The following is a 12,606-nucleotide window of genomic DNA, read 5'->3' on the forward strand; positions in this document are numbered from 1 at the left end:
TAATGAAGCTGTGGAAAGTGTGAAGGTGTAGCAGGTGTGCAGGGAAATGAGTCTGGCCGTGTGGTTTACGATGAGATATTTTAACGGTGCCCCCGTGCGCTATCTTGACGTGCCAGAATGGGACTTGTCAGCCATGCAGCAGTGCACCTATATCACGAACAGAATAGACAACAATATCTACAAATTGATTTAATTATATTAATGAATCCTAAACCTTCCTCCTCATACCCCCCGCGCTTGCGGATCCACGCAAAGGGTTCTCGGTGATTCCTTTACGCACAGAGAGAATTTCGCGCCGTTGCTGGAGCGTTATTTGGTTGAATGGATCGCCTTGCAGAAGTCCTTCTGTCTTTCACGAGGGGCAAGACGATGGACGGTTAGGAATCGCTCGTGGTCAACTTCTTGTTGTGAAGAATCCATACTCTCTGTAAGGGACCATGGCTGGGGACTGTGCGTCGAACCAGCGCCCGACGGAAGATTGTTTCGCTATTTCTTTCTTTTTTTGTTCCATCCTTTGATTTGTGAAGTTCTTTAATTAACAGAAAGTCTTGTCAATGGACGTCGGATCTGGAATGATATGGATATACAAGCGAATATGAGTTCGATCAATTGCCTGTCCCACAATGACAGCGACCCGGCACAGAAGTCTCCCGCTGGGTTGTCCACTGCGCTGGCCAGCGTGCTGATCTTGACTATAGTGGTGGACATCGTTGGCAATGTCCTTGTAATTCTTTCCGTGTTTAGAAACAAAAAACTGAGGAATGCAGGTCAGTTGGAAAGTTTCCTAACTTTAAGACAGTATTAATGCCTATGATGCATGAAAAAACCGATTAGTTTTCTATGTTTAACAAGGTGCATTTGGAAGGTTTGGACGAACACTTTTGAAATTAAAGCATAAATTATAGTTGCAATGATGCATGAGGAAAACTAAAAATAAGACCAAAACATGGACACATTTATAATAATAATAATTCATTGAATTTATTTAGCGCTTTTCTAGACACTCAAAGACGCCTACAGTGAAGGGGGGGGGGGGGGGGACCTCACTAACCACCACCAGTATGTAGCACCCATTTGGGTGATGCACGGCAGCCAATCGGCGCCAGAACGCTCACCACACACCAGCTTGAGGTGATTATTGATGATTGGTGATTATTGGTGATTATGATTATGTGATTATTAGATTTAATTCTTATCCTCAGCATTCATTATGCTCAACACAATTTACACATCATAAGCACAATCTCTCTCTCTCTCTCTCTCTCTCTCTCTCTCTCTCTCTCTCTCTCTCTCTCTCTCTCTCTCTCTCTCTCTCTCTCTCTCTCTCTCTCTCTCTCTCTCTCTCTCTCTCTCTCCCTCTCTCAGTTCCTATGTGTGTGTGTGTGCGTGTGCGTGTTCGTGTTTCACTGCTTCAGACTGGCCCTGAAGCAGCGGTGAAACAGCCTTCAAGAAGCCAGTCTGAAGCCCTTACAAACAGTGGCAGGCCTGCTCCCCAAGGCCACCTTCCCCAAACGGCGGCCCTCTGTCTTCATCCATAAACCCCTGGCCTCCCTCCATCCTGCTCGTCCTCCTCCTCCCCGAGCTCCCCTATCAGGAGCTGCAGTGTGAACGGCCCTAGGTTAGACAATGTGTTCATGTGCTACTCTGCCCACGGTGTATTCCCGTAGAGAGGTTGTGAAGAAAGAGAGGAAGATCATGTATACAATTAGAAACTCCCATGTATTCCCATATGGACTGGTGGGCCGTTTGTTTTTGCCACTGGTTGAACTTCTTCATGTTTGCGTTGTATTCTGTGAAGGGTGTCTAGTTGTCAGGCTCTCGTTCCATTCTACCACGCTTGTCTGTGTACAATTGCCGTGGATCTTTCGCCATTTATAAATGATTCAGGAGATGAGAATATAGAGTAGGTTGATTTAAAAGTAGGCAAACCTACTATTGGGTAAATAATTCAAATGGAATAGAAAATGACAGCAATGAGCTTAAAATAAAACTCAACGGAGTAGTGTATTGATTTCTGTCCGCACATCATTTGAAGAAGATGGAGCAAACAAGAGTAGTTTCCGATAATTGTATTGTTTGGGATGAGTTATTCTATCCATGAGTTGAGTGACGCATTAGGCCTACGCCATTCGTTTGGCCAGATATGTAAAGGTCATCCGATCTGGAACAGTAAAACAGGTTTTTCTAAATACCATAGACTGAGGTGTTTCACAACAAACTATCTAAACGCTCACACGCATGCGTGTGACCGGTTCGGCCTCATTCCATGTTTTTGGGCTTGATTTTTCACAGAACTCAGATATCCCACCCTTTCTTCCATACTTGACCAAAGAGGTATTTTCTTGTGCAGTTTTTTGGGAAATTGTATTTTAATGTCAAATAGGCCTAGGCCTATATATATATATATATATATATATATATATATATATATATATATATATATATATTAAATAAAAAGTGAAAACCAGTTTAATTGAAAAGGGATTAAGAAAATAGAAGAACAAATGTCCAGTCAACAAAAATTAGGAACCAAAATCAAAGTTTAAATGAATGTTTAATTTAAACATCATGACATAGACCCAGTAGGAGTAGCAGCCTACATCATGGGATATTCATTTTCACCCTTATCATGCCTCTCTGCTTTTGATTAAAGCAGAGAGGCAGTGGTGGACATCGTTGGCAATGTCCTTGTAATTCTTTCCATGTTTAGAAACAAAAAACTGAGGAATGCAGGTCAGTTGGAAAGTTTCCTAACTAACTATGTTTGCTAAATCATATTCACCATGGAGCGGTGTGCGGCTTTGCAATTGGTTCTACAGATTTCATGTTGGGTTTACGGCTCTGTTGCCATCAGCTCTCACACCGACTCAAGACCCGAGTCTCAGACGCTTAGATCTCGGATGTTATTCCGATTTCTCAGATGATCTCAAAATAGAAAGCACAATTTCCTGTGATGCATGTTTAAATTATCTGGGGTGAAAGCTCTTAATCAATGTAGGATCCTCCATAGATCCTAATGAGAGCAAGTGTATTAGGCTGTTACATAAGGAAATTACATGTCTGCAATAATGAGCGTTTTTGTGCTTTTTGATTTCCGTCATGCTTCATGCATAAGGCCTCTGTATTAAATACTTAAGGGCTTATGGAAAATATAGATGAAATAACTTCAAAAGCAATCATGTGCCTATAACTGTAGCAATGGCCAAAGGCATTATATCAATATGCTCCTTCCAAATCAAACCAGCGCTAGTTCCTTCCTGTCCAACAGCGGCCTCATGGTTCAGTCCTCCAAGTAGCTTGACGTGTGTACTCACAGACTGTGTGATGTTACATCTTCTTTCACAATCTGTCCTCTGTTTGAAACACGCTATTCATTGTATTTCTTAGATCGCTATGAATAATGTTTAATTGTACAATTGTGCACCCCCACCCGGGTTAAGGACACCCATCCCGCCACCCACCCCCCCTCAATCCCTGGTGGGACACACTCGCAGTGTTACCTAATGGCCCCCAGGAAGACTCCATCTAAATGACTCAATGAATGAGATGTTGGGTAATTCTCAAATTACAGAAGTGGTATTATATGTACGTGCATGTGATCCGCTGCTGAGACCTTCAGCAATGGATCTCTTCACTGGATTAAGTAGCATATTATTCATTATGTAACGCATTATAAAACATAATGTAGGTCTTAAACAATGATAGATTTCCTGATCCAGCCATCCATCCATCCACCTATTCATCCATTCACCCATCCCCATATTCATCCATCCATCCCCATATTCATCCATCCATCCCCATATTCATCTATCCATTCCCGTATTCATCCATCCACACAATCATCCGTTACAATATTCATCCATCCATCAATCCATCCATCCACATATTCATCCATCCAACCATCCTGCCATCCATCCATCCACACATTCATCCATCCATCCATATTATCATCCATCCATTCCTAGGCTTCCTGGGCTCTTTCTGCTACACTACATTTAAGCTGTGTTTTAACGAGTAAGCTCTCTTTATCACCCCCCCTGCCCCCACCCTGAACCATCCACACACACACAAAACACACACACACACACGCACGCACACACGCACACACGCACACACACACACACACACACACACACACACACACACACACACACACACACACACACACACACACACACACACACACACACACAGGTTTTTCTATTTTTTCTCTCTCTCTCTCTCTCTCTCTCTCTTCCCCGGACCGGACGCTTGCTCCTTTTTCTTTCCCTATTAAACAAAAGAGTAAAGACCGTTCGGCCGAACGGCAGTACATGGTACCTAAAGAGCGATATTCCCCAGGCCACCTGCGTCCTACGCTTGTGGTGCGCTCCATCATGTTGCCTCTTTCCCCCTCTCAGCCCGGTGGCTGTAGGGTGGCGGTCGGACGGCGTGTTCACATGGCCTCTGGTTCACCTGCTTCTAAGAAGCGGCGTCCCTTGGAGCCTCGTGGACGGATCAGAGACTCGTTGCACGAGCCCGTGGATACGGCCGCTTGTACCGGTCTCGGAATAACACACCGCTCAGACGTCAGGGAAAGAGGATTCTCTTCTACCTAGACGATCTGCTTATTCTGAGCAACTCAGAGACCGCGAGAAGGGACACCATGTTGGTGATAAACCATCTCTCCTTCCTGGGTTTTGCCATCAACTGGGAGAAGAGCTCCCCGCTCCCCAGCCGGCAGACAGTCTACTTGGGGCTTTGCCTAGACTCAGCCACCATGACTGCGATGCTTTCGCCTCCTCGGCGAGACGCCATCCTGTCGGCGCTCTCCCGTTTTCACGTTCGCAGAAACGTGACCGCACTGTCCACCATGCGCCTGTTGGGGCTGATGGCAGCTGCCCACCCCGTGGTCCCCCTGGGTCTGCTTTTTATGCGCAGACTCCAGCGGTGGTTTGCTCGCCAACGGTTGGACCCCAGGCGACACAAGCTCAGGGTGCTCCTCGTCCCCCGTTCGGTGTCGCCAGACCTGGAATATTGGAAAGGACCCTCCGCCCTTCTCAAGGGTGTTCCACTGGGCAGGGTGGCGTCCTACGTTGTGGTCTTCACGGACGCCTCGTTGACGGGTTGGGGAGGAACGTGCCTCTCTCACTCGGTCGGAGACACGACGCTGAAGTTGGCATCCGATTCGCAGCATCCGATTCAGCAGCTGGTCCTAGACTCTTCAAATGGACTAAATTATCACAGTGAGGCTATACATTATAATAAACATAGTTACAGATTTGTGAAACCTTTTTTCTATTTGTGAAAATGCAATACAGGCTCATTTTAATGCTTTTTATGGGTCCAGACTGCATTAGAACTGATCCTGATTGAAAACCACTAAACCTAGACTCTTCAAATCTAGACTAAATTATCACAGTGAAGCTATACATTATGTAAAACATAGTTTCAGATTTGTGAAACATTTACCCTATTTGTGAAAATGCAATGCGGTCTGGACCCCTAAAAAGCATTCAAATAGGCCTGTATTGCATTTTCACAAATAGGGTAAAGGTTTCACAAATCTGAAACTATGTTTTACATAATGTATAGCCTCACTGTGATAATGTAGTCCAGATTTGAAGAGTCTAGGTGTAGTGGTTTTCAATCAGGACCGATTTGAAGATTCTAAGTGGTTTTCAAGCCGAATCGGATGCTGCGAATCGGATGCCAACTTCAGCGTCGTGTCGGAGACGAGTGGCGCACGCCCCCTACAGCACACATAAATGTGTTGGAGCTCGACGCTGTGAGGAAAGTGCTGCTGCATTTCTTTCACCTGGTGCGCGGCCGCCACGTTCTGATCAGGACAGACAGCGTGTCGGCGGCGGCGTACATCAACAGACAGGGGGGAGTCCGCTCCCCTGCTCTCCACCGAAAGGCGGTCGAGCTCTGGCTTTGGGCTCATCAGTATCTCCGCAGTCTGAGAGCCCTGCATATCGCGGGCGCCCAGAACTTTGGGGCGGACCTCATGTCTCGAGGCGGTCCCCGCCGAGACGAGTGGCGGTTACATCCCGACATTGTCAGACTGATCTGGCAGAGGTTCGGGACAGCGCAGGTGGACCTCTTCGCGTCCCGGGAGAACACGCACTGCAGGTGGTGGTTCTCCCTCAGCCCTCGGGATCTTCCCCCGTTGGGGGTAGATGCGTTGGCACACACACCTTGGCCGCGGGCTCTCTTGTATGCGTTTCCCCCGCTCCAGCTGATCCTTCCTCTTCTGGAACGGGTCAGACAGGAGAGACTGTCCCTGATATTAGTGGCCCCGGAGAACCGTTCAGCTCTGTGGCTTCCAGAGCTGGCCGCGCTCTCGCGGTCGGCGCCTTGGCCAGTACCATTCAGGCCGGATGCGCTTTCACAGGCCCACGGGACGGTGCACCACCCGCCCGATGTCTCGGGACGGCTGTTGGTTTGGCTCCTGAGAGGTTGATCCTGCAGGGCAAAGGTTTGCCTGAGACGGTTATCAACACTATTCGGAGTGCTCGTGCGCCTTCTACTTCTTCCCTCTATGCGGCGAAGTGGTGCGCCTTCTCTAATTGGTGTGAGACGAACCACGCTGTCCCATCTCAATGCGAGGTGGGAAGCGTGCTTTCGTTTCTGCAAAACTTATTGGAAAAAGGTTTGGCCTTCTCCACTATCAAGGTCTATGCGGCAGCCGTTTCGGCTGGCCATGCAGGCTGTGATGGTGGACCGATCTTCAGCCATCCACTGGTCAAGAGATTCTTGCGTGGGGCTAGACGGGTTAGGCCTGTTTCACGCGTGCTTACACCACGCTGGGATCTCCCCACCGTGTTGCGCGGATTGTCCAGGGATCCTTTCGAGCGTCTCTCCCAGGCCCCTTTGGATGCCCTGTCATTTAAGACGGCGCTCTTGTTGGCCTTGGTTTCTGCCAAGCGGGCCGGTGAGCTAACCGCTCTGTCTGTCAGCCCGAGTTGCTTGTTGCTAAACGAGGACAGCTCCTTCGCGTTGCTCAGACCTAATCCTGCGTTCCTCCCGAAGAACATTAATAGTTATTTTCGGTCGAGGGATATTGTGCTTAAGGCTTTTCACCCCCCGCCTCATTCTAGTGAGGCGGTGGCGGGGTTACATCTCCTGTGCCCGGTTCGGGCGTTGGCTATGTACGTGAATCGCTCGGCAGCGTTCCGCTCCACAGTTGTTTGTATGTTATAGCGACGCTAGCAGGGGCCGCGCTCTCTCTAAGCAGCGGTTTTCTCGCTGGGTATGTGAGGGTGTTTGCCTAGCCTACTCTCGGCAGGGCTTGGCGCCACCGTTGGGCGTTAAAGCTCACTCCACACGGAGCGTGGCCGCTTCAACGGCTCTACTCAAGGGCGTTTCGGTGGAAGACATCTGCGCGGCTGCGTCTTGGTCTTCCCCCGGCCCCTTTGTCCGTTTTTACATGTTAGACATGTCCAGGGGCTCACTCGGCAACTCTGTGCTAGAGTCCGGGACCCCTTTTACGGCTTAAGAATATAGACATGTTCTTTAAAGCGGCGTGGTTGGATTTCCTCTCGCCGGCTGGCGAGTTGGTCTTGATTACCAGTCTCTTACTCTCCCACCTTTTTTCAAATGAAAAACAGGCTAGGGGGTTTTCTATTGGCTCGCCAATTGTCTGGTGGTTTTGTTTACCAGTGAGACACTCCCGCCGTTTTCTTCAAATAAGAAACGGCCGAGAGAGTCCGATTATTGGAGAGCCGAATTCCGTAGCTCCGCCCCCGGTGGTAGCGGACCTAATGGAAACCGTGTTGCCCCGGTTTTCTTTTCCTTTTCATGGGTTCCATGAAGCACGGAATAGAACCGGAGTCTTTACAGACTCACTTTTTTCTCCCTTGATCATTGCCTTGCTTGATCTAGGAGGAATTAGTTTTTATAAAGCTGTTGTGTTTTACACTTCCTTGGCTTTTTGAGTCTTAATGTGCTCTCTGGTGACTTAGGTCGTTTGGCCTGGGGAATATCGCTCTTTAGGTACCATGTACTGCCGTTCGGCCGAACGGTCTTTACTCTTTTCTTTAATAGGGAAAGAAAAAGTAGGAGCAAGCGTCCGGAACTTCCCGGTCCGTGGCGCTGCTGCTCTCCCCGTGCGCGGCGGCTGCGGCTGCGGCACCGGGGCTGGAGTCGGAGGCGGCCCCATGGAACGCTGGGACCGGCCTAGACCCCGCTTCCTCTCAGCCTGCTGGAGGGAGGAGCCCGTGAGAATCGTCCCGAACCGGGAACGATTCTCACGGACTGACTGCTGGTGCGCGAGCACCTCGGAGAACCTGGGACCAAATAGGCCATCCGGCGCTAGTGGACCCTGGACGAGGCTGGCCCGCTCTCGTTCCGGCACCGCAGTGTGGGAGAGCCATATGACCCTTTGAATCATGGTAGCCCACGCCATATGCTGGCCGGCCGAAACGGCTATCGGCTGGCATAACTGGAGGATGGCGCTGGAAAAGCGGGAAACCGCCAGCCATCTCGCGGCTTCCTCCGGGCCGTAGGCCTCCCTGTCAGCCGACAAGGAGACCATGGCAGAGGAGAGCAGGGCGAAGTTGTTGACCGCCGCCGCGGATTGAGAGGCTGCTTCTGGAGGCGGTCGGGGGGCAGCGGCTTTTCGTTAAGGAGCCATCCGGCGCCCGGACAGAGAAGCGCTGCCAGGGGAGGCTCCAGACGAGGGATCCCCCTCGCCTGAGTATCGGCCCACCCCTCCACGTTGGTGAAATCCGTGTAGGATCTTACCGGAGCCTTCAGGGTCGACGGGTCCTCAGCAATAAACAAGTGCTGCAAAGGCGGGAACAAAGGGCACTGGGTAACCCGCCGGGAAAAAGCTGGGGTGCGAAAGCAGTGCACTCGCCCTGCATATCGTCAGGTACGGGGGCGAGAGGCGGGGCCGGCATGGGAATCCCTTTGATGGCCGCCGCCTCACCCATGATCTCCCGGAAGAGATCGGTCATCCGGCGCGGATCCTCGTGTTGTATGACGGTGGCGGTTGTAACCCGAGAGCGGGAAAAACCGGACGCCGAGTCGCCGAAGACGTCGTCCATGGAGGCGTCGATGATGCCATCGTCGACGTCAGGTCCGAAAAGGTCGATGGCGTCAGCCATTTCCACCGCAGGGGAAAAGAAGAGATGCCTGGAGAGGATCCCCTCTTCAGGCAGCTCCCGGCAGGCGACACAGGAGACGGGGGCCGCCATAGCAGCCGTGGCGTGGTCGGCGCCGAGGCACCAAAAGCACGCCAAGTGCCCGTCACCCGGTGCCAGGGAGGCGGGACAGGAGGCGCATAGGAGTCCTGAAAAGGACCTAGCTCTAGGAGCGCTCTCAGGTGGCCCTGAAAAGGGCCGTTTGTCCGCGGCCTCGCCCGAGCCGCTGCCACCGGCTTGGGAGAACCGTGTTGAAGTTCTCATCTTCTTAATAGTAGTTCTCAATTTCTCGCTGATAAGCACAAGTGCTGAAAGAAAAGGGAGGATGAGCGACGGTATACACCGCGTTATATAGACACGATACCGTGTGAATGTGGGCGGTTCCCACGCTGATTGGTGCATAGTTTGAATTTTCAGCGCGCGCAGGCGCGCGCACGGGACAAGCCAATAAGGCGAAGCCTAGACGGCGTAGCCTACATGAAATAGAACTAGAGTTATAATAACATAACTATCGTTCTTTCCACGGAAGTTGTGCAGTAGTCCTAAAGATTTGGCTTAGTCTAGCCAATATATAATTATGTAGAATCTGAAAAAGCTTCTTCAATGCAACCCTTAACTTCATGTTATTTCTTGATGCTATATAGGCTACATGGGGATTAGAAAGATTGATCGATCGCCTATTTAGCAGTTTGCCTATCCATGAATTAGTACAGCAACTTGCATTAAATCAGTTTTAAGGTTTATACCTAGATAAGACCACATAGAAACAACAGCAAACAATATTGACTGATTATAAATTATATATTATTTTAATCAATAATAGGCCTATGTCCACAAACCAGGGTAATTGACAATCTACTCATGGTAAGACAGTTGTACAAAGCTCTAATCTTCTTGTTGTTATGTTGAAGTCATTTAATCATCGATTGAGAAAAAGAAACACAATAAAAAAAACATGTCATATGAAAATTAATTTGAATACGAATTCAAATGAAACACAATCAATCATAAAAACAAAATCATAACAATTATTTTGTTGATATTGTTAATATCACCTTGAGTAACCATTTAAATCACTGCAAACCATTTCCCTCACAACAAATGATCATTGAGTATATTAAATCAACCCTCGCCATATAGTAGCATCACAGGTCCAAATAATTGGACTATCATTCAGTTTGGACATTCTCCTCTGCTTTGGATTAAAGCCGAGGTGGCGTTTGTGCTGTGGGAATAAAATAAACACAGATTAGTTTAGCGAACACCAAATTCCCAAGGAGGCCTCACAAAACCACCAGTAACAAAAGACAAGGCTCAACCTACCTGATGGCATAACAAAGCGCACACTCATTTGGGTATGTATGGCCGTCAGTTGCGCACACCGGCACATAGCTTCTCTCACATGCAGGCAAATCATATTTCTCACAAGCAGGCTTTTCCTGTAGACAAAATCAGATTTATTTCACTTGCATCAGACCAAGGCCTACACATCAAAACAAATGAAATGATAAACCAATACAAGTGATGAAAGCATAAACCCATACAAATGGGAGGAATCTCACCCCCTCAGGAGCACCCGTTGTTGTCATTCCTTGTGCCAGAACTGTGAAATGATTAACGATTTTGAACACATTTACATGTTTGGTATATGGTTTCCAATGACATCTGGAACCAAAATATAGTTTATAGCAGGCCCGGTTCTACGGGGGTGCATAAGCATGCATTGCACCCCCAAAAAAAATTGTTGCACCCTCAATTGAAAAAATAAAAATAATAAAAAATATATATTTTTTTATAAATATGATAAAAATAATTAAATACTTGCTCACAAAACAAATTGTAATGAAACTTGTGACAAATTCCATTAAATAGCGTTGAGATATGAGCATCCAACATCACTCTGACTGTTCACCAAACTGACAAAATCACTCCGCATTTATGTATGGTGTTTTGTTTGTATGTTGCTTGGCAAGAGTCCGCTCAGTGGGGATCTATTTTTGCTGCCGGAAGCAATTTCATTCGTTTATATGATTAAATAAACAAACAAATCACAATCTATTGTCAATTATTATTATTAACAGTACATTTTACTAGTATGTCCGATGTTGTATAAAGCAATATCACACTCGAGGTTGCAATGTTGTCGCTCTATATCAGCGCTGCTGTGATTGGCCGCCGGCCGGCATCGTGTGTCATGCCGGCGTCGTGTGCAAAATGCACGCACCCATATGTATGGTGCGCACGGTAGTGACGTTGAACTTCTTCGGCAGCAACAGTTATATATCCGTTGGATATCCGTTGGATATCCAATACATGTATTAAATGTATTATGTTCATAAGAACCCATATTTCTTTTTATTGCATTTATTTACAATCGTGTTAACTTTAAGAGTATTATACTGATTAGTTTTTGTTCAAAGTTCAAAGTCTGAAGTGTTCTTTCCTTGTTCAGCTAAAATCTGTTTTATTTTTAAGTGGCAATGTACAATTATTTGTTATGTCAAATATCCTGCCACAATTTATAAAAAAATAAACGTTATTTTTGAATTGCAGTCACATGTTTTTTTTTTTGTGTAGAATTCTGTTCTTTTTTACACCTCACACATCACACATATCAAAAACCTATCTCATATTCAAAGCTATCTAAGATATCAATAAGCTAATGTTGCAGCTGAAATGTTCTCCACATCACAACACATGATATGATGCCATCTTTTAAGCACAGTAATTGTTTGTTGTCCCAACATGTCAGTAGAACTACGCAGAAGTGCTTGTCTATGGTAGGAAAGGCTTATGCGTAAAAAAGCGAAGTCTGAACTGAAGCTGGGTAGCTGGTTTTAGTATAGTAGCTACTGGTGCACCCCCTGTGGTCTCAGATGCACCCCAAGGCATTCTGTTCTGGAACCGGGCCTGGTTTATAGTAAACATTGTCCAACATTAAAAGCATGTAGGCAGAACTTACCAATAAGGCAGAAAACTCCTAGCGCGATCTGAAAGTTCATGGCTTGTCTGCTGTTGCTCTTTGGCGCAACAAGGTAATGGATCTGTGTGGTGTTACGTGTTGAACAGGTTGTTGCTTCGACGGAGGAGTGAGGTGAGCTTTTATTTGTTTCAGTTGACTCCACCTCATCACACAACAATGTGTTTTTCCTCTTTTCTTCCTGGATGCCGTGGCCGAGGGAGTGGCCACTGCACCTGTTGCTGCTATGTGTTTCAGGTCATCGCACATCGTAGCAAACTCATTGGCCTCCATTTCCATACTCTCTTGTTACACTTTTGTTGTAGGCCTACCAAAGACCCTGGGGGAATAACCTTTAACAATTTGGTCAGGCAAATCGGGTGCGGCTTGAGCTGGGATTTGTATTGAAATTAGTCGAAAGATGGACCTCACCTCGATGGACCATGTGGCTGACTGCGACCGAGGATTCCAATGCAATTGGCGCGAGAGGGCTAAACTGGTTCAACCGCAATGCCTCGG

The 12,606-nt window shown here is 47.5% G+C and overlaps 1 long non-coding RNA gene across 1 annotated transcript; it reads right to left on the reverse strand.

The window, feature by feature from the left end:
- Positions 1–9,910: 9,910 nt before the first annotated feature.
- LOC115552387 (uncharacterized) lies at positions 9,911–12,596 on the reverse strand. The gene is made up of 3 exons (XR_003978311.1): positions 12,091–12,596; positions 10,452–10,567; positions 9,911–10,353 (listed from the first exon to the last, which is right to left on the reverse strand). It is a non-coding gene; the product is annotated as an uncharacterized LOC115552387 (long non-coding RNA).
- Between the last annotated feature and the right edge of the window lie 10 nt (positions 12,597–12,606).

Source organism: Gadus morhua, chromosome 10 (genome assembly GCF_902167405.1).
Source record: "Gadus morhua chromosome 10, gadMor3.0, whole genome shotgun sequence".
In the NCBI taxonomy this organism is placed as follows: domain Eukaryota; kingdom Metazoa; phylum Chordata; class Actinopteri; order Gadiformes; family Gadidae; genus Gadus; species Gadus morhua.